We start from the raw sequence: 22,026 nt of genomic DNA, 5'->3' as shown, positions 1-22,026 counted from the left end.
TTAAATGTATATAACCTTTGGTGCATTCTCATGTGATTAATCCAAGTGAAATAATTACATGAGTTAATAATTTTCATTTTAACAATGTGAAAAATAGCCAATGCTGGAACTAAAGTAAATATCAAACAGCAGTGAAACTGAATAAAAAATATGGTGTAATTTTACATCATAGTACTATGCCATATGTATACTGTGTTTATTAATGTCACCAATGAGAAAATGTTAATGATAAGTTGTAATCTTAAAAAGATGATGGTATAAGAGCAGTGAATATGTATATGAGGAATAAGAGAATTAAGGGAACATGCATTTTTAGAAGGTCTATGGCATGTCTGAGTATGAAGAAATCAGAGATCAAAGACACTGATAGAGTAACCTGAAAGGCATGCTGCAAGATATCCTAATGCAGGAAAGAAGCTGTATCTCTCCCAGCTACCCACAAAGAACAGAGGAAGGAGCCATTTTGCAGCTATAGCCTGGGGCCAGTAGCTGGATGGGTAAGGGGAGCAATTCCAGGGAAACTCAAGTTGAGCTGAAAATACAGGCCTGGAAATCCCACACCACATGACATAGAGAGCGCCTATGTCACCAGAAAAAAATCAAATGTGGAGAGGGATTTACACATGGGAAAAACAGGATGAGGAAAACCACAGGGCTCCCCCTTCCCCCATGACTCTGGTGGCTTGCAGGACCAACTGGGAGAGAAGCACCCAGATGGGAATTAGAAAGGGCAAAGGCAGAGTTTGGAGAATGAACCCAAGAGAAAAGGGAAATGCAGGGTTGCAAGTGACAGAGGGGAATAAGGATTGGCTCTTCCCCCACATGAGTGGAACCCAGGAAAGATCCCTGGGATGTAGTCTCATGGACCAGCAACTGCTGAGCCTTAGAGGTGCACTGATTTAAAATCTTCAGACCAATCAACATTCAACAAAGAACCAGGAGCCTACCTAAGCCTAACACCACCAACAGCAGCTCTGCCTATAGGATTTCCTCTCAGCTCCAGCAGCCCCACCTGAACAGGGAACAGATATCACATTCCCTTGGACCCCACCTAAAATGTAAAAACCAGCAAAGGAAGGAACTACACTAGGAAAAACCAGAAATAAACTGACAAGGAATAAAAATAATTTTTCAATAACACTGAATGTAAATGGCCAAAATTCATCAATCAAAAGACACAACTGGCAGATTGGATTAAAAAACAACACCCAACAATATGCTATCTCCAAGAGACTCATCTCATAGAAAAAGACATCCAGACACTGAAGTTAAAAGAAGGAAAAATATACCATCTCATAAATAAGCAGGAGTTTCTATCCTCATAGCAGATCAAGTGGACTTCAAGCCAAAGTTATTCAGAAGGTACAAAGAAGGTCATTTCATATTGCTTAAGAAAACTGTACATCAACAAGATATAAGAATTGTAAATATTTATGCCCCCCAAAATGGAGCATCTATGAACATCAAACAAACTCTCCTAAATATCAAAAATAAAATAGACCACAACACAATAATACTGGGTGACTTTAACACACCTCTCTCATTGCTGGATGAATCTTCTAAACAAAAACTAAATAAAGAAGCTATGAAGAGAAAGGAAAGCGCTAGGAGCCGCTGCAGTCGCCACCAGCGCAGCCATGCGGCACTGTGAGCACCCATCCACCGGCCCCCATCCCATCCGCTGCGTCCTGTTCCAACAATCTGTTAAAATACGGTGGATTACTATTAAATTCTAGGCGTGCAGATACATGCCTCACCCGAGGATATAAAAAAGGCATACCGGAAACTTGAACTAAAGTGGCATCCAGATAAAAATCCTGAGAATAAAGAAGAAGCAGAGAGAAAATTCAAACAAATAGCTGAGGCATACGAGGTGTTATCAGATGCTAAAAACGGGACATCTATGACAAGTATGGCAAAGAAGGCTTAAATGGTGGAGGTGGAGGTGGAAGTCATTTTGACAGTCCATTTGACTTTGGCTTCACATTCCAGAACACAGATGATGTCTTCAGGGACTTTTTTGGTGGAAGGGACCCATTTTCCTTCGACTTCTTTGAAGATCCATTTGAAGACTTTTTTGGGAACCGAAGAGGTCCCTGAGGAAGCAGAAACCGAGGTGCAGGCTCATTTTTCTCCGCTTTCAGTGGATTTCCAACATTTGGAGGTGGATTTTCTGCATTTGATACAGGATTTACTTCATTTGGGTCACTAGGTCACGGTGGCCTTACTTCATTCTCTTCTACATCATTTGGTGGCAGCGGGATGGGTAACTTCAAATCAATATCAACTTCTACCAAAATAGTAAATGGGAGAAAAATCACTACAAAAAGAATCCTCGAGAATGGTCAAGAAAGAGTAGAAGTTGAAGAAGACCGCCAGTTAAAGTCCTTAACAATAAATGGTAAGGAGCAGCTGCTACGCTTGGATAACAAGTAATTCAACGCACGCATTTAACAGAAATGTTAAACTATAACAAGCACTATTTGAGGATTAACAGGAACATTTTTTTTGAAGATTTCAGACAACTCGACTTTCAGTATAATTGTACCTAATCTAAAGTATTTATCATCGGAGCCCCTATTTGTCATAGACTTTTGAGTTTATTGTTGGGACCACACAATAGGACCATTTTTTTTTTTTTGTCTTTAAAATTGTTGTAATCTCTGTATGCACTTTGCTTTTTTATTAAACGTAATCCAAGGTGAGCCTTGACTTTGAGTAGTGCTAGGACAAGATTATATTCTAACACCAACATGGATCTGCTTCCCATTGTGTTTGACAAGTGAGCCAAGTAGTGTCAGCCTGCTGTGAGCTAACATTGCCAGGATGAGGCTCCTGTAGAAGTAATTTGGTTTTGGTTTTTTTCAGTATTTAGTAATGAAAGATATTAATGGTAATACATTTCTGGTTTAATATAAATTTAAGGATGTTTTCTAGTTGTGCATGAATGCTGGCAACTTAGTAAAGTTTTGACAATTGTTTAAATATGTAATGTTAAGCTTAGGTTTAAAAATCTGGTAAACTGGGTCTTTGTCATTTGCTAAAAGAAAAAAAAAAAAAAGAAGAAAATAAATGTGAATGTGTTTGGTGCATTTTTTCCTGGAAAAAAAAAAGAAGCTATGAAACTAGAAAATCAATTAATAATTTATACTTAACAGACATACATAGAATATTTCATCCATCAGTGACTGAATACAATTTCTTCTCAGCAGCATATATATCCTCTAAAATAGATGCTATCTTAGGCCAAAAAGCAACTCTTAGCATATATATAAAAAAAAAAAAAAACAGAGATAATACTGTGCATTCTGTTAGATCATAATGCAAGGAAATTAGAAATAATAAAATAAATAATAGAAGATAACTCTAATGCTTGTAGACTACATAATACACTATTGAATGACCAACAGATAGTGAAGAAATAAGGGGTGAAATTAAAAAAAAAAAATACTTAGCGGTAATTGAGAACAGCAACACAATAAAATCTCTGGGACACTAGGAAGATGGTTCCAAGAGAGAAAGTTCATAGCATTAAGCTCATGCATTAAAAAAAATACAAAAATCACCAAATAAATAACCTAATATTTCATCTCAAAGCCCTAAGAGTAGAAAAACAAATGAAACACCAAAAGCAGTAGAAGACAGGAAATAATTAAATTCACATATGAAATCGAAACAGAAAAATAACAATTCAAAAAAAATCAACAAAACAAAAAGTTGGTTCTTTGAAAAAAATACATAAAATTGAAAAATGCTTAGCCAAGCTAACCAAGAGAAAGAGGGAAAAACTCAAATTACTAAAATTTGTGATGAAAATCACAGACACTACCAAAATACACATGATAATCAGAAACTATTTTGAAAATTTATACTATAAAAATAGAAGATCTTAAGACATTGACAATTTGCTGAGAGCCATAGCAGAGTAGGAATGCCCCATGGCATTTTTGGTTGAAAGGTGCAGCCAGCAAGCCATTGAGATGATAATGGTTATGTTAAGATATGTATTCAATTGGATATTAGACCCCTGCTGTCAGCCTCAGCCTGCTACTTTGGAGCTCTCAAGGACTCCCATTGGTTGGGGAAGTGCGGTAGGAGGGATTTCCAGAGGACGGATTTCCAGTTGGTGTGGTGTGTCCGAGAGAAGGCCGCCTCCATGGCGTTCGCGGGAGTTTTGGAAATAAAGTTTGTTCCTGCTTGAGTGGCTCGTGATTTTGTGCCCAGCCAGACTGTGGCAACAATTTCTGAAGAAACATGACCTACCCAAACTGAATCAGGAGAACACAGAAAATTTAAATGAACTGATTTAAAGCAATGAAATTAAAGATGCTATCAAAAGCCTATCAACAAAAAAGCCTAGGATCACATCAAATCTTAGCAGAGTTCTACTAGACATTAAAAAAAAAAAAAAATCCTCCTAGAATTATTCCATAAAATAGAAAAGAAGGGAACCATTATAAACTCATGCTATGAAGCCAATATCACCCCACTGCCAAAACCAGACAAAGACACATCAAAGAAAGAAAACTTCAGAACAATATCCCTAATACACACAGATGCAAAAATTCTTAATAAAATGCTGGAAAATCACATACAAAGACATATTAAAAATATAGTGCACACCTGTAATCCCAGCAGCTCAGGAGGCTGAGACAGAAAGAAGAATCACAAATTCAAAGCCAGCCTCAGCAATGGCAAGGCACTAAGCAACTCAGTGAGACCCTGTCAATAAATAAAGTACAAAACAGGACTGGGAATGTGGCTCAGTAGTCGAGTATCCTTGGTATGCCCCCCCCCAAAAAAAGAAAGTGCACCATGCATGATCAAATGAGTTTCATCCCAAGGATACAAGGTTGGTTTGACATTACTGAAATCAATGAATGTATTCACCACATCAATAGATTTAAAGGCAAAAATCATATGACTATCTCAATAGATGCAGAAAAGCAGTGGACAAAATACAGTATCCATTCATGTTCAAAACACTAGGAAAACTAGAGATAAGTGAAACATGCCTCAACATTGTAAAAGCTATACATGTTAAACACAAGGCAAACATAATTCTAAGTTGAGAAAAACTGAAAGTATTTCCCCAAAAAACAAGAACAAGACAGGGATGCCCTCATTCACCACTTCCATTCAACACAGTCCTTGAAATTCTAGCCAGAGCAATTAGGCAAAGGAAAGAAATTAAAGGGATACGAATAGGAAAAAAAAGAGGTCAAACTATCCCTATTTGTTGATTCTATATTTAGAAGAACCAAAAAACTCCAATAGTAAACTTCTAGAACTCATAAATCAATTCAACAATGTAGCAGGATATAAAATTAACACCCACAAACCAACTGCATTCCTCTACACCAACGATGAAGCAGCTGAGAAAGAAATTAGGAAAACTTTCCCATTCATACTAGCCTCAAAAAGAAAATAAAATACTTGCGAATCAATCTAACAAAAGAGGAGAAATCTCTACAATGAAATCAACAGAACACTAAAGAAAGAAATTGAAGACCTAAGAAGATAAAAAACACCTCCCATGTTCTTGGATAGGCAGAACTAATATTGTCAAAATGGCCATACTACCAAAAGCACTACACAGATTCAATGCAGTTCCCGTCAAAATACCAATCATGATCTCAACAGAAAATGAAAAGCAGCCGTGAAATTCATTTGCAAACATAATAGGCTCAGAATAGTCAAAGCAATTCTTAGGGAGAAAACCTTAGCAGTTAGCATCATAGTACCAAATGTTAAATTATACTACAGAGCTCTAGAAATAAAAACAGCATGGTATTGACATCAAAACAGACATAAAGACCAATGGAACAGAATAGAAGACACAGAGACAAACCCATATAAACACACTTATCTCACACTAGATAAAGGCACCATAAATATATATTGGAGAAAAGATAGCATCTTCAACAAACAGTGCTGGGGAAAGTGGAAATCCATATGTAGCAGAATGAAATCGAACCCCTGTTTCTCATCCTGCACAAAACTCAACTCAAATGGATCAAGGACTTAGGCATTAGACCAAAGACACTGTGTCTATCAGAAGAAAATGTAGGCCTAACTTTCCATCATGTTTGCTTAGGAATCAACTTCCTCAACAAGACTCCTAAAGTGCAAGAAGTAAAACCAAGAATCAATAAATGGGATGGTATCAAACTTAAAAGCTTCTTCACAGCAAAGGAAAACAATCATGAAAGTGAACAGAGAGCCTACAGAATGGGTTAAAATCTTTGCCACCTAAATCTCAGAGCATTAATCCCCAGGATACATAAAAAACTCAAAAAACTTAACATGAAAAATATAAATAACTCAATCAATAAATGGGCAAAGGAACTGAACAGACACTTCACAGAAGAAGAAATATAGGGGGAAAATGTAATAAAAAGAGTTCAATATCAGTAGCAATTAGAAATGGAAATTAAAACTACACTGAGATTTCATCTCACTTCAGTCAGAATGGCAATTATCAAGAATGCAAGTAACAATAAATGTTGGCAAGGATGTCAGGGAGAAGGTACACTCAGACATTGTTGGCAGCAATACAAATTGGTGCAGCCGCTCTGGAAAGCAGTGTGGAGATTCCTTAGAAAACTTGGAATTGAACCACCATTTGACCCAGTTATCCCATCCCATGGTATATATCCAAAGGATTTAAAATCAACATACAATAGTGAACTGGCCACATAATGTTTATAGTAGCTCAATTCACAGTAGCTAAGATATGGAACCAACCTTATAGAAGCCCTACAACAGATGAATGAATACAGAAAAGGTGGTATATGTACATAATTGAATATTACTTGTGCATAAAAAGAATGATAATGACATTTGCCAGTAAATGGATGAATCTAGAGATTCTCCTGCTAAGTGAAATAATCCATCCCCGAAAACCAAAGGTTAAAAGCTCTCTCTGATACGCAAATGCTAACATTCATCAAGGGGTTAGGGGAAAATAGAAATTCAGTGGATTAACAAAGGGGAATGAAGGGAAGGGATGGAGGATGGAAATAGAAAAGACAGTCGAATGAATCAGACACATCTTCCTGTGTTCATATATATCACCATTGAAACTCCACATTAACAACCACAAGAATGGGATCCTAATTAGAATAAGTAATAATCCATAATTATCATGTCAAAACATATTTTACTGTCATATATATCTAAAAAGAACAAATAAAAAAAGAAAATAACTACAAAGGGAAGCTTTTACTGATATATAACTTTTCTCCTAATTATTTCAGTTAGGAAATATTACTGTTTTTTTTTAATTTTTTAAGATGTTGATAGATGTTTATTTTATTTATTTATATGTGGTGCTGAGAACCAAAACCCAGTCCCTCACACATGCTAGGCAAGCGTTCTACCAGAGCTACAACCCCAGCCCCAAGAAATACTAAACTTAAAAAAAAAAGCAAAGAAGTTATCATATTCACACCTTCTGAACTTTGAAAATATTATTCAAAAATTCAGATTTTTAATTGCAATTACCCATTTATTCCCCTTTGATAAGAGTATCAGTAACATGCATTAAGTGTATGTTCTGTGCCCATCAGTTTTCTAGTTGGTCTTTCATATGAATGTTTTATTTTTACAAGATCCCTATACAGTACCATTATCACACTTTAAAATTTAAGGTAATTGAATCTCAGAGCTAAGATCAACTCCTCAAGGTCTTCCAGGTAATTACTGGATGTCTCAGACCTGTCAAGTACACCTGGCTACAGAAGCTATACACTATCCTACCTTCTACAATTTCATGCTATATTGTACAATAATAGATAGTCAATAAAAATTACCAGTGTGGAAAACACTGAATGATAACAATAATCACAAATATTTATTTAGAACTTATTAGGTAAGGAGCCCTGCTTAAAACATCTCCTAATATTAACCAGTATAATCCTTACTATATACTCCTATACTAATTTTATAGATGAAGAAACTGATGCAGAGAGGTGTGGAATTACATGTCCAAGGATACAGCTTGGATCAGAATTCTGAATCAGACACATTCCAGAGTCACAGTTGATTTATTAGGTGAAAAAGATAGGGAATTTGAAGGTGACAATCTAGGCTCTTGGCTCAGGCAATTGAGTAAACATACTATTCACTGAGACAAAAGAAGGTACAAGTTTAGGAAAGTTAAAGAATTGTTTAAAATATTTCTAACAGGTTCCTGCAAGAAAGGGAAAGAAAATTTCCAACACAGATGCATGGCTTCAGAGTTCAAAATGAAGATCCTAAAGAATTATGAGAGTCTGGGATGAATATTTGAAATCATGCTTTATAATGCACATTATACAATAAATTTAAAATACTAGTATTTATTACAATAAATTCCAAATAGAGTTAATATTTAAAGGTAAAATTTAAAACATCCAGTATTTGATATATTTAGTTTTTAGAAAATGAAATGGGAAAATTCTTGCTAAGTAGTATTCAAAATCCAGAATAAGATAAAAACAATCCTCCTCATGTATAAAACAAATATCAAGTTCATAGTGACATAAATGAATGAGAAGAGACAAATTGCCTGTGCAGAGTTCAAAAGACTTATGTAGAATACTCCACCCACAAGGAAGGGAACACAGCTCCCCATTCCTAATGTTTCCACTAGGCATAGTTATTTCCTTCAAAAGAGTACACTACCAGGCAGGCATGGTGGTATAGTCCAGAGACTAAGGATACTGCGGCAGGAAGATTGCAAGTTTAAGGCCAGTCTCAAGAACTTAGAATGATCCCTTTTCAAAATGAAAAATAAAAAAGGTTGGTGATATAGCTGAGTGGTAGAGTGCCTTGGAGTTCAATATCCAGCACCAAAAACCAAACAAACATACAAACCAAAAACAAACAAAAAACAATATTGAAAGGGGAAAATATAAGTAACTTTATAATAGAAAAATCTGCAAATGCTTCCTCAGTTGGGTGATAAATACTAATTTGTTTTTAGTAAATATGTAAAAAAAAATAAATATCGACACAAACAGTTAAAACTTTTAATCAGTTAATGAATTTCAAACTTCCTTATATAGTCCAGGTTAATAATTTAAGATTCATCAAATTAAAATAAAATACCAAAGTGAAATGCCCAAGGATAAAAAAGGAATCAACAAAAGAGATTTTTTTTCTAAGCCCTTATAATTTGCTCTTCTTTCTTCAGTGGAATAATTTATTCATAGCCTCATATTGGAATCTTCTGTTTATTCATTTTTTGAGAAATATACATGGGCTTCATATTAAAAGACAACCAGAATTTCAGAATTTTTCTTAACTTGCTTATAGTGTACCTAAGACAATGTCTGAGAAAATCAGTAAATCAACTCAACCTCTCTCTGTGCCACAGTTCTCATCTTAAAAATGGGCTACTGGGCTACCATGAGAATACAATGTAAAATAGAATGTAAAGCAGTTAGCAGAATACCAAAGAAGATAAAATAAATGGAAGTTCTTAGGAACAGTAACAAGGCAGAACATTTTACTTAATGAAGTTTCAGATAAAGAAAAAAAATTAACAATCTCTAAAGCAATGAAAGGCAAAAATTAACAATATGCAAGCTTTCTCATCAAATTTGCAGCCTGAGAAAGAGTTGCCATGATGGTTTTTGAAGCTAAACTGTCCTTTCTTAAGTAAAAATATGTTCATTCTATCAAGGAAACTCCATTTGGTAAAATAATCACCCACAAGATAATCCAAGTGACCAGTATAGTATAAAAAAGGAAAAAGATCTTGCCGCAGTCTGGCTGGGCACAAAATCACGAGCCACTCAAGCAGGAACAAAGTTTATTTTTTGAAACTGCCGCCAATGTCCGGTACCGCCCAGGAAGATTTTTTCCACCCACGCGGCCTCCTCCCGGACCGCAGAGAGAGCTCCTCCCCCGGAACTCCCTCCTACTGTACTTCCCCAACTAATGGGAACTCTCCAGGAGTCCCGTAGCCGGCCTACGTGAACAGCAGGAGTCCAATATCCATATGAATGCAAATCTTAACATAATCATATCATCTCAATGGCTAGCTGGCGTCACCTTTCGACCAAAAATGCCATGCATCATATACTTGGCTCTTAGCATCTCCCCCCTCTGTTTAAGTAACAAGCAATCTGGCTAGGGACCGTGCCTGTTAGGTTTGTCCAATTCAACATATGGTTCTTACCCGTCATCGGAAAACTGACTTTTAGGCGTCAGCCTCCTGTCTTAGGTTGATACCACTGCAATTGGATCATACCCGTCACTGACTACCGGTCCAGCATATAGCCATACTTGTGGATAGGCCTATGTACCAGTGGGGGGGTGAGGTTCTTTGCCTCACCTCTGTTGGCCCCCAAATTTGGCCTTGGTGCCGGTGGGGGGGTGAGGTTCTTTACCTCACCTCTGTTGGCCCCCAAAATTAGACCATCACTAGTAGAAGGGAGGAGGATACAGAAATGTCATGACACCAAGTCAATTAACGGCTCCTAGGAAAAATTACATCACTGGTGACACATCAGCAAAGATACGCTAGCACTACCATAATTCGCTGCATCAACAAATAGATCACAAAGCATACAAGTGATACATAGTCCAGGCAAGTTCTGTAAGCAGTTCAAAGCAGAGGAATCTATCAATATGTCCATATCCTCCCAAAATAAAGCATACAAGTGATACATAGTCCAGGCAAGTTTTGTAAGCAGTTCAAAGCAGAGGAATCTATCAATATGTCCATATCCTTCCAAAATAAATCGACTCATTGATTGAGCATTACTTGTTGAGTTATAAATCATTGATGTATCAGTTTACACGGTTTGTTGTGATAACTCTCGAAGAAGTTGTAGTTTGGTTTTATCTTTGTCTTCACCGGCACTGGGATGAAAATAGGAATTTTGACAATGATGCTAAAAAAAAAATATGTAACATTTCAACAGGTACTAAGAAAACAATATTTAGAACAATTTACATTATCCTGAACAGAATTATTAAATATAATGAAAAGGAAAGGTGAAAGTAAACAAACAGATCTGTTAACCTTCTATTTGTTCATATATTAAAACAATCCTCAACAGCTGTTTACCCAAATTAAATTAAACTATTAAAATCACGTGAATAAAAAAAAAAAATTTTTTGGATCCATGTGCATGAGCGCTCCTCATATGTGATATATGGACATACGCACATACAGACATACAACACAAAACAGAAGTGTGCACACGTAACATATAACACATAAGACAATAGTAAAGGCCTTGTAGCTTTACCTAGGTGAAATCTCCATTGCAATGTTCAAAAACTCCACAGTCAAAAAATAAAACTGATCAGAAAAAACATTAACCTAGGTCTGTATGAGCTCAAAAATAAAATAGAACTTTATGATGTGGGAAAAAGCAATAATAAAATAGATATTGAAAAAAGCATCCTGGTTAATCACTGTCGCAGATGTAAGAATAGCCAAGCTGGAGATCTGGATATCAGCTGTTATGGATTTGAGTCGAATCATTTTCCTTTTGGTCTGTAGAAATTGTTTTAGTTAATCTCTCTGGAATCCAAATCGGCTGCTGTTCTTCCTGTGGAAAAACACAAACAGAGCCCCGACTCCAGACTATCACTGGGTCAGGACCTTTCCATTGTCCTGTTAGAATATCTTTCCAAAGTACCTTAGGCTTATGTACATTTTTTGGATACAAATGTCTTTCCGCAGCACTAAGCCCTGATGAATCCAAATTTAAAAAGTTTAGAGTAAAAAGGGTTATTTTAAGTTTATCTTTGGGGGATATATACCCCTTTCCAATTCCCTCCTTTTGTTTTAATAAGTACATTTTAATAGTTTGATGAGCTCTTTCAACTATGCCTTGTCCTTGTGGATTGTATGGAATTCCTGTTATGTGAGTAATGCCAAATGATGAGCAAAATTGTTTAAAAGAGGTGGACGTATAACCAGGACCATTATCGGTTTTTAACTGTTTTGGAACGCCCACAGTGGCAAAATTTTGTAAGCAATGAGCTATAACATCTTTAGTTTTTTCTCCGGCATGAAGGGAGCCCATCAGAAATCCGGAAGAAGTATCAACTGTAACATGTAAATATTTTAATTTTCCAAATTCTGGCAAGTGTGTGACGTCCATCTGCCAAATATGGTTAGGTATCAGTCCTCTAGGATTGACTCCAAGATTAACTTGTGGTAAAAATGTCACACAATTTTGACATTGTTTTATTATATGTCGGGCTTGTTCTTTAGTTATTTTAAAACGCTTTTGTAAAGTATTAGCATTGACATGGAACCTTTTATGAAAATTTATAGCTTCTTCTATTGTGGAGAAAATATGTATGTCATGTGTAGATTTATCTGCTAAATCATTGCCCAAACTAAGGGCTCCAGGCAATCCTGTATGTGCCCTGATATGTCCTATAAAGAATGGATCTTTTCTGTCCCAGATTAGACTTTGTATAGTGGAAAACAAAGAGAAAACAGTAGAAGAAGGGGAAATCCTACCAGCATCTTCAAGGGATACTATAGCATTAACTACATACTGACTATCAGAAAATAAATTAAATACAGAATCTTTAAACATCATAAAAGCTTGTAATACTGCATTAAGCTCTACCTTTTGAGCTGATTGTTTGGGTACTAAAAATGTAAAAGTTTGATCAGGGGTAACTACTGCTGCTGTACCATTATTTGACCCATCAGTGAATATATTTGGAGCATTCATGATAGGGGTTTTTTTTGTCATCTTTGGAAAAACTACAGGATGTTTAGACCAAAAAGACAACAAAGGATTAGACGGTAAGTGATTATCAAATGAAACATTAGATTTACACATGATTATTGCCCAAGTATTTAACTCATTAGCTAACTCATCAATTTGATCTATAGTATATGGAGTAATAATTTTATTGGGAGAAATCCCAAACACTCCCTTGGCTGCTTTTATTCCTTTGAGTATTAATTGTCCTACAGCCTCAGGATACCTAGTAAGAATAGTGTTAGGAGAATAAGATAAATGTATCCACAATAATGGACCTTCTTGCCAGAATACTCCTGTAGGAATATTTTTTGTTGGCAGTACAATAAATAATAAAGGCAAACTTATATCAATTCTATCCAAATGCATATTTTCCATATATGTTTCAATGATTTTTAATGCCTTTCTTGCTTCAGGCGTCAACATGCGGGGTGAATTTGGATCTGATGGACCTTTTAGAATATCAAATAAAGGTCCCAACTCTCCTGTTGGTATGCCTAGATAAGGCCTTATCCAATTTATGTCTCCTAATAACTTTTGAAAGTCGTTAAGTGATTTGAGTTGATCTACTCGTATTTGAATTTTGGGTGGACGGACCATGGTTGAGGATAATAAAACCCCTAAATAATTAATTGGAAGATTTAATTGTACTTTATCTATTGCTATCTCTAGATTATAATTTTTTAATAAATTTGTAAGTGTGGCATAACATTCTAGCAATGTGTTTTTATCTTTATGTGCCAATAACACATCATCCATATAGTGAAATATTTGTAGTTCAGGATTTTGATTTCTAAGTGGCTGGATTGCTTTGTTAACATAAATTTGACACATAGTTGGACTATTAGCCATCCCTTGAGGGAGTACTTTCCATTCATATCTCTGATCAGGACCTTCATGATTTAGTGCAGGGATAGTAAATGCAAAATGTGGACTATCCTCGGGATGAATTGGAATTGAAAAAAAACAATCTTTAATATCTATAGCTAAAACATACCAGGTTTTTGGTAAAGCAGACAATTGGGGAATCCCTGATTGAGCAGGTCCCATAATAACCATCTCATTATTAATGGCTCTTAAATCTTGCAATAATCTCCATTTACCAGATTTCTTTTTAATGACAAAAATGGGAGTATTATGGGGAGATACGGAAGGTTGTATATGTCCCTCCGCTAATTGTTGTTTGACCAGGTCATGGGCTATTTGTATCTTTTCTTTAGTCAGGGGCCACTGAGGAACCCACACTGGTCTTTCTGATTTCCAAGTAATTTTGATTGTCTCAGTGGCCCTTTCTGAAAACCCAATCCATGTCTATTTGTTTCTTGATCTATTTGAATTGGTGCTGTCATACCTTGTTCTTGTTCTCTTAATCTTTCTTCTTTCCTAAAGCCTTGTCTAGCCCTAGTAGTGGGCGCATTAGGATTGATGTTATTTGTTAATGTCAAACCTAATTGATCTAGGACATCTCGTCCCCATAAATTTATAGGAAGATGATCCAATACATAGGGCTGTATAGTTCCTTCACATCCTTCAGGATCCTTCCAATCTAATACCATTGCACTTCTATGGGGATTAGTTGCCACTCCTAGGCCTCGAAGCGTTTGAGTGGCTTGTTGTAATGGCCAATGTTTCGGCCATTCTTGATGAGATATGATGCTAAGGTCTGCACCTGTATCAAGTAGCCCATTAAAGTCATGTCCTTGAATATTTAGTTTTAGCATTGGGCGAGAATCTAGATTTAAAGACAGCATAGCCCAATCTACACCTGTGGAGCCTAATCCCCTGGAACCTCTTTCTACAGTACGACTGGAAAATTTATCATGTAGGCTGGGTATTATTAATAACTGTGCTATTCTATCTCCTGGTGAAATTACTGATATACCTCTTGGAGAACTAGCTATAATTTTTATTTCACCTTCATAATCGGGATCAATTACCCCAGGACTTATCATAAGTCCTTTTAGTGTTGAAGAACTGCGTCCCAATAATAAGCCTACTGTTCCTTGGGGAAGAGGTCCTTTTACTCCTGTGGGAATGATTTGAACTCCCATCTCTGGAGTTAGTACTGCTCTGGCAGAGGCGCAGATGTCCAACCCTGCGCTCCCTCTAGTTTGTCTGATGAGGGATTTAATGGATAATGCGTCCTGGGCACTACCTTGATGGTGTTGCTGGGTTCCTCCACTGCCCCGTATATTTGTGGTTTTGGGCCCCGGAGCATTGGGCCCTCCAGTCCGTTTTTTGGCAATGGAGCCTGATGTCTTTCTCCACGATATCGTGGGTAAACACTTGGTCCTTGTCTGTTTTTTGATAACGGAATACCTTCTATGGTGGTTTGAGAACGGCATTCATTAGCCCAATGTTTCCCTCTACGGCATCGTGGGCAAATACCCGGTATTCTATTCCTTTGATACCTAGCCTTGTTAAACCCTCCTCCTATGGGGCAACTCCTTTTAAAATGTCCTGTTTGATCACAATTATAGCATGTTTTTGGCCTGGCATCTAAAGCCTGTTGTACTGCTGCTAAGACTTGCCCTTGTTCATTAATGTCTCTACATAATTTAATATATGTGTTTAAATCTTCATGTTTCCATGGTCTGATGACCTCTCTGCAGCAACGATTTGCTTGGTCATAAGCCAGTTGTTTTATAAATGGCATTGCCTGTTCTGTATCTCCAAATACTCTAGATGCTGTCTGAATAAGCCTATCTACAAATTCAGCGTAAGGTTCATTAGCTCCTTGTATTACCTTAGATAATTGTCCTTGTAAATCTCCATGCCCCTGTAAAGTTTTCCATGCCTTAATTGCATCTACAGCAATTTGTGCGTATACGCCAGGATCATATTCAATTTGTTGCCGTTGACCCTCATAAGGTCCTTTTCCTAATAACATATCTAGATTTCTTTGAGGGTAACCGGCTGCTGCATTTCGCCTAGCTGTCTCCATGCAAAATTCCTCATTGGCAACCTTCCATAACAAATATTGTCCTCCATTTAGCACAGATCGACACATGTTAGCCCAATCTGCTGGCGTCATGTCTAAGTTGGTAATGGATTCGACCATGCTCACAGTGAAGGGTGCTTGCGGCCCGTAGGTTGTTACAGCCTCCTTTAATTGCTTCACTGTTTTGAAATCTAAAGCACGGTGAATTCGTTGCCCTCCTGCCTGCTCAAGTACAGGGCATGCTAATCTTTGGGGTCCTGCCTCAGGATTCCGTCCATCAACTACGGGAGTTGAGGGCCGCTCAGCTGTAGATGGAGCTGTTGGTTGAATTACGCCCTCTGGTGATAGAACGGGGTTAGTAGCAGCCTCCTGTTGTAATTCCCCGCCTGATGGTTGTTTTTCCTCTAAGCTTTCTTTCTTCAAATCTTCCTCTGTCTGACTAGCTTGAGAGACCTTCTCTTTCGCTTGACCTAACATGTTTTCTACCATAGTCTGGACCTCTAACAATTTACTTAACAGTCTTTCGGTTTGTTTTTTACTAGTTTCTAATCTACTATAAAGGTAACGCAACCCAATAAGATAGCATAAAACAAAACCGAAACAGAATGAAATAAAAACCGAACAAAGAATAGTTGTATCGATTTTCTCTTTCTCAGGGCCGAACAACTTCAAACCTTGAGCCAACCATTTTTCCCAGTTTGCCTGAGAAAATTCTAGGGATAGGCAGCTTGAAACAAAAACAAGATAAATCAAAACGAGAACACATTGTTTTTTGAAATGGTCACCCATTTTGTTGCCTTCCCTCAGGGGCGAGTAATTTTACTCACCTCCAAGCTTCAGGCGTTCCCCGTGCGAGCCGCCAGTTGCCGCAGTCTGGCTGGGCACAAAATCACGAGCCACTCAAGCAGGAACAAAGTTTATTTTTTGAAACTGCCGCCAATGTCCGGTACCGCCCAGGAAGATTTTTTCCACCCACGCGGCCTCCTCCCGGACCGCAGAGAGAGCTCCTCCCCCGGAACTCCCTCCTACTGTACTTCCCCAACCAATGGGAACTCTCCAGGAGTCCCGTAGCCGGCCTACGTGAACAGCAGGAGTCCAATATCCATATGAATGCAAATCTTAACATAATCATATCATCTCAATGGCTAGCTGGCGTCACCTTTCGACCAAAAATGCCATGCATCATATACTTGGCTCTTAGCAAGATCTATTTATACCCTCTTAAAATGGATGCAAACCAGTTCATTTGCATGACCTTTATATTAAAATTGTATAATATACCTTTAATTAATGGCAGATCATCAAAACTGAATATTAAAAGGACAGATGAAATATACTTGTAAGACTAATGGCTTTATTCTGTATTTACAATCTGAGGAAACTAGATTTTCTATATGCTATATAGAATCCTGCAGGCACTAAGAAAGAAAGCAAATTCATTTTATATATAGCATTTTGCAAAGGTAACCATCTTTTGTGATTATCTAGCAAAAATTTTTATTTCTTAGAGAAAATATTTTTATATACCTAGAAGAAAAAAAATAATGAAAGGAAAAAGCAAGGAATGGAAAGGCAGGTAGGTAGGATATAGCTCCTTAGAATTATTTACGCTTCTTCGTATATTTTGTCAAACGTGGAAAGATAAAATCACATCTTCCTAAATCCTAAACAATAATTTTTTCTGATTATGGTAGAGGTAAATTTTTTAAATGCAGAGATTTAAAATAAAAAAAAAAAACTTCAAATAAAACTCCAAAGGAAGATAATTTGTGAATGAGAAGAATGTTAAGTACAATATAACCTAAATATTTAGAATACTGTTCCTTCTCATTACTGAAAACTTAAAGTCAGAATTGCCTAGAATCAAAACAAAGTGCTTTATCACACTTTCCATTTAATATTTTTTTAAATGCAAGAGAATTTGGCAAACCATTTCACATACACTCACTCTCTCTGAGTAAAAATCCCTCTATTTTCCAGATAAGAAAACAAAGTCTCTAAAAAAGTAAAACCCCTTACCTGATATCAGGCTACAAGTCATACAAAGTTCGGACAGAGTTCAGCTAATCTCAACTTCTATGCTCTTTGTCTGATACTTCAACTGCCATTCTTTCTTCTTGATTTTTTACCTCTCATTGGAAAATTAACATTCACTCCTAAACCTTCATTTAAGAAGCATTACTAAGGCAAAAAAAAATGCATAAATTCCCAAAGACAAAGATGACACATGTCAACAACTTTCAGTGATGGAGCAGAACATAAGTGGAAATTGACTTGCCAGAGCCAAGGAGGGTAAAGTAGGTACTATTTTCCTCACAAAGCACCCAAAGAGAAAGGGATAAAGAAAGCAGGAAACGTTGGATTGTTTAAGTAGCTGTGGGATCTCCACTTCCTTTACCTTCTCTAAGAGTCATTCTCTGTGGAAAGAGACCTAGATTCCAGGTTACCAAGCATAGTGGAGGACAAAGACACATACTGAAATTAAGGCAAGTCTACATCCTATGCTCTGAGACCCCAGGGACCTTTCTCCATTTAGTTCTGAGTTGTCCAGTTTCTACCTTCCAAGTAGAAAATTAGAAAATTATTCTCTTAAACAAAGAAACAAATAAACAATAACAACAACAACAACAAAAAAAAAAAACTAGTCCAGAAGAAAAGGCCTAAAACAACTAAAATTTAGATTACTCCAAATAAAATAACTAGGTCTTGACTTGGTCACAGAAAAGCAGCCCCACTCATTCACCTATTCAAACAGGGTTATCAATGTGGGAGAACACTATTAGTAAACGAATACAGACTTCACTTGTGTTTAGATTTTAGGAAAAAATGTTCAAAAATCGCTCATTTTAAAACAGCAATATTCTGCTGCATCAGTAAAAGAACAAATACAACCATTTCTATCCATTAGCAGTTTGCAGTAGGTTTCCAAAACCAAACATTAAACAATGAATTTCTTAGGCCAACTCAGAATCATTAATGTTGTTTGCATGGCCATTGATTTATGATTATTGTAATAGCCTACATCACAAATAGTCTAAATTCACAAATTTGGTAACTTTCTCAAAAACAGGAAGTATTTCATTTTGTTGCAAATAGATTTCCAGTTTTCCCAGCACCATTTGTTGAAGAGGCTGTCTTTTCTCCAATGCATGTTTTTGGCACCTTTGTCTAATATAAAATAATTGTAGTTTTGTGGGTTAGCCTCTGTGTCCTCTATTCTGTACATTGGCCTACCAGTCTGTTTTGGTGCCACTACCATGCTGTTTTTGTTACCATTTCTCTGCAGTATAGATTAAGGTCTGGTATATGATGCCACCTGCTTTACTTTTCCTGCTAAGGATTGCTTTGGCTATTCTGGATCTCTTATTTTTCCAGATGAATTGCATTAAATCTGCTTAGTGCTTTTGGAAGTATGGTCATTTTAACAATATTAATTCTGCCTATCCAAGAGCAAGGTAAATCTTTCCATCTTCTAAGGTGTTCTTGATTTTTTTCTTTAGGGTTCTGTAATTTTCATTATATAGATCCTTCACCACTTTTGTTAAGTTGATTCCCAAATATTTTTTTTTTAGGCTATTGAAAATGGGGTCGTTTTCTTCATTTCCCTTTCTGAGAATTTGTCACTGATATACAGAAATGCCTTTGATTTATGGGTATTGCTGAATTCATTTACTAGTTCTAGAAGTTTTCTGGTGGAACTTTTAGGGTCTTCTATGTTTAGAATAATATCAACAGCAAATAGTGCCAATTTGAGTTCTTCTTTTCCTATGTGTATACCTTTAACTTCTTTTGTCTAAGCACTAATCTCTAGGGTATAAAGAACTCAAAAAGCTAAGCACCAAAAAAACAAATAACCCAATCAATAAATGGGCCAAGGACCTGAATAGACACTTCTCAAAAGATGATATACAATCCATCAACAAATATATGAAAAAATGTTCATCATCACTAGCAATCAGAGAAATGCAAATCAAAACCACTTAAGATTTCATCTCACTCCAGTCAGAATAGCAGCTATTATGAAGACAAACAACAATAAGTGTTAGCAAGGATGTGGGGAGAAAGGTACACTCATACACTGCTGCTGGGACTGCAAATTGGTGCAGCCAATATGGAAAGCAGTATGAAGATTTCTTGCAAAATTGGGAATGGAACCACCATTTGACCCAGCTATCCCTCTCTTCGGTCTATACCCAAAAGACTTAAAAACAGCATACATACTACAAGGACACAGCCACATCAATGTTTACAGTGGCAAAATTCACAAGAGCTAAACTGTGGAACCAACCCAGATACCCGTCAATAGATGAAAGGATAAAAAAAATGTGGCATTTGCAGGTAAATGGATGAAATTACAGAAGATAATGCTAAGTGAAGTTAGCCAAACCCAAAAAAACAAATGCCAAAGTTTTCTTTGATATAAGGAGGCTGATTCATAGTGGGATAGGGAGAGGGAGAATGGGATGAATAGACAAACTCTAGATAGGGCAGAGGGGTTGGAGGGAAAGAGAGGGGGCATGTGATTATTAATGATAGTGGAATGTGATGGACATTATTGCTCAAAGTACATATATAAAGACACAAATTGGTGTGAATATACTTTGTATAAAAACCAGAGATATAAAAAAAATTGTGCTCTATATGTGTAATAAGAATTGTAATGCATTCCGCTGTCATATATAAAGGAAAAAAATAGAAATTGTTTACCACATGTTTTCTATATTAAAAATGAGCTATAATGTTAAACTTTTAGTTTTCGCCATTTAAAACAATGACTACAAATTTTAAATATGAATCACCTCCTATGATTCCAAAGCCAGTAATTTTGGTGTGTGACCTTTTGGATTTACAGATGTATATAGACATTTTTATGGCTATATAGTATCTTACTATACCAACTGGCCTTCAATTTCTAATGCAATTTTAAAAAAAAACTACATTACAGAAGATTAAAAGTACTAAAAATCCTTAAATTACAAATATCAGTTTTAAATCTAAAGCTTTTTAAGATTAAAAAAGCTAAGATAAGAATAAGAAACATTTACAGAATCTTTATTCTATGAAGCTTTCAAAATACTTATAAAGTAAGGCCACATCTTCTGACTTTCCTTTGACCACTAATATCCAGTTCTCAAGTCTTTTGAATTTACCTTCAAACTTCTCTCTCAAATTTACTTTCAGCTCTCCATTGTAACAATGACTGCTTTAGTTAAACTCTTCCATTTACCTGGATTATTAAACAAGTATTTTCATCAGTTCTGTTTACCAGTCTCCTCTCATTGTGGTCTTACCTTCCTCTTTTCCTTCTGAAATATCTTCTCAACAAAATGAATCTAAGCATGTAACTCTCCAGTTCAAAAAATTCCTAGTGATTTCCTGCCATCAATGGATTTAAGTACTAATTTCTTACTGTTGCTCAAAAATCCTATCATGTAGTCCATCTTTTACTGTTTCCCTGAATTTTCCTCTGTATTTGGTGTCCATGTTTTTCCACCTGCTGTTTCCTGGGCTACAATGCCTTCTCCACATAAATTTAAATAAAACGTAACTGTGTACACACACAACACATATATATTCTGTAATATAGAGAATAAATACATTTTTATACAGGTATAAACAGTAAACAAAGGAATGCAAATAGTTTATCAAAAAGATAAATAAATAGAGTTGTACTTGAAGGGGTTGAAATGGATTTGTGGCTGTTTGTTAAAGGGAATTCAGTTGTATAAATATTTTCATTCTGCACAGCAAAAGAAAAAATTAAAAAGTATGAAGAGAGAGCCTACAGAATGGGATTCCTTTGCCATATGTTCCCCAGATAGGGGATAAATATCCAGAAAATATAAAGAAATCAAAATACTTAATCCAAAAAAACCCAATTAAATTAAAGGCCAAAAGAACTAAATAGACACTTCTCAAAGGAAGAAATACAAATGGTCAACAAATATATGAAAAAATGTTAAAAACCTCTAGCAATTAGGGAAATGCAAATCAAAACCACACTGAGATTTCACCTCATTGCAGTCAGAATGGCAAGAATACAAATAATAATGTGTTGGCAAGGATGTAGGGGGAAAAGACACACTCATATATTGTTGGTAGGACTGCAAATCAATTCAACCATTCCATTTACCTGGATTATTAAACAAGTATTTTCATCAGTTCTGTTTACCAGTCTCCTCTCATTTTGATCTTACCTTCCTCTTTGCCTTCTGAAATATCTTCTCAACAAAATGAATCTAAGCATGTAACTCTCCTGTTCAAAAAATTCCTAGTGATTTCCTAGAAACTAGGAATGAAATCACTGTAAGACCCTGTTATCCCACCCCTCGGTATATATCCAATAAGATCTAA

The 22,026-nt window shown here is 36.2% G+C and overlaps 1 protein-coding gene and 1 pseudogene across 5 annotated transcripts in view; one reads left to right on the top strand and one right to left on the bottom strand.

Annotated features, from left to right (window-relative positions):
• The window catches only part of Mettl15 (methyltransferase like 15), a 225,817-nt gene that overhangs the window by 154,048 nt on the left and 49,743 nt on the right, over window positions 1–22,026 (bottom strand). The gene's annotated exons all lie outside the window — the stretch shown is intronic.
• Window positions 1,709–3,042, top strand: LOC107156505 (annotated as a pseudogene). The gene has a single exon (XR_001505371.2). The product of XR_001505371.2 is annotated as a dnaJ homolog subfamily B member 6-like (transcript).

This window comes from Marmota marmota, unplaced genomic scaffold (assembly GCF_001458135.2).
Source record: "Marmota marmota marmota unplaced genomic scaffold, marMar, whole genome shotgun sequence".
NCBI classification, from domain to species: Eukaryota; Metazoa; Chordata; class Mammalia; order Rodentia; family Sciuridae; genus Marmota; species Marmota marmota.
The sequence above is the reverse complement of the archived record's forward strand: the minus strand, read 5'-3'. Positions and strand labels throughout refer to the sequence as shown.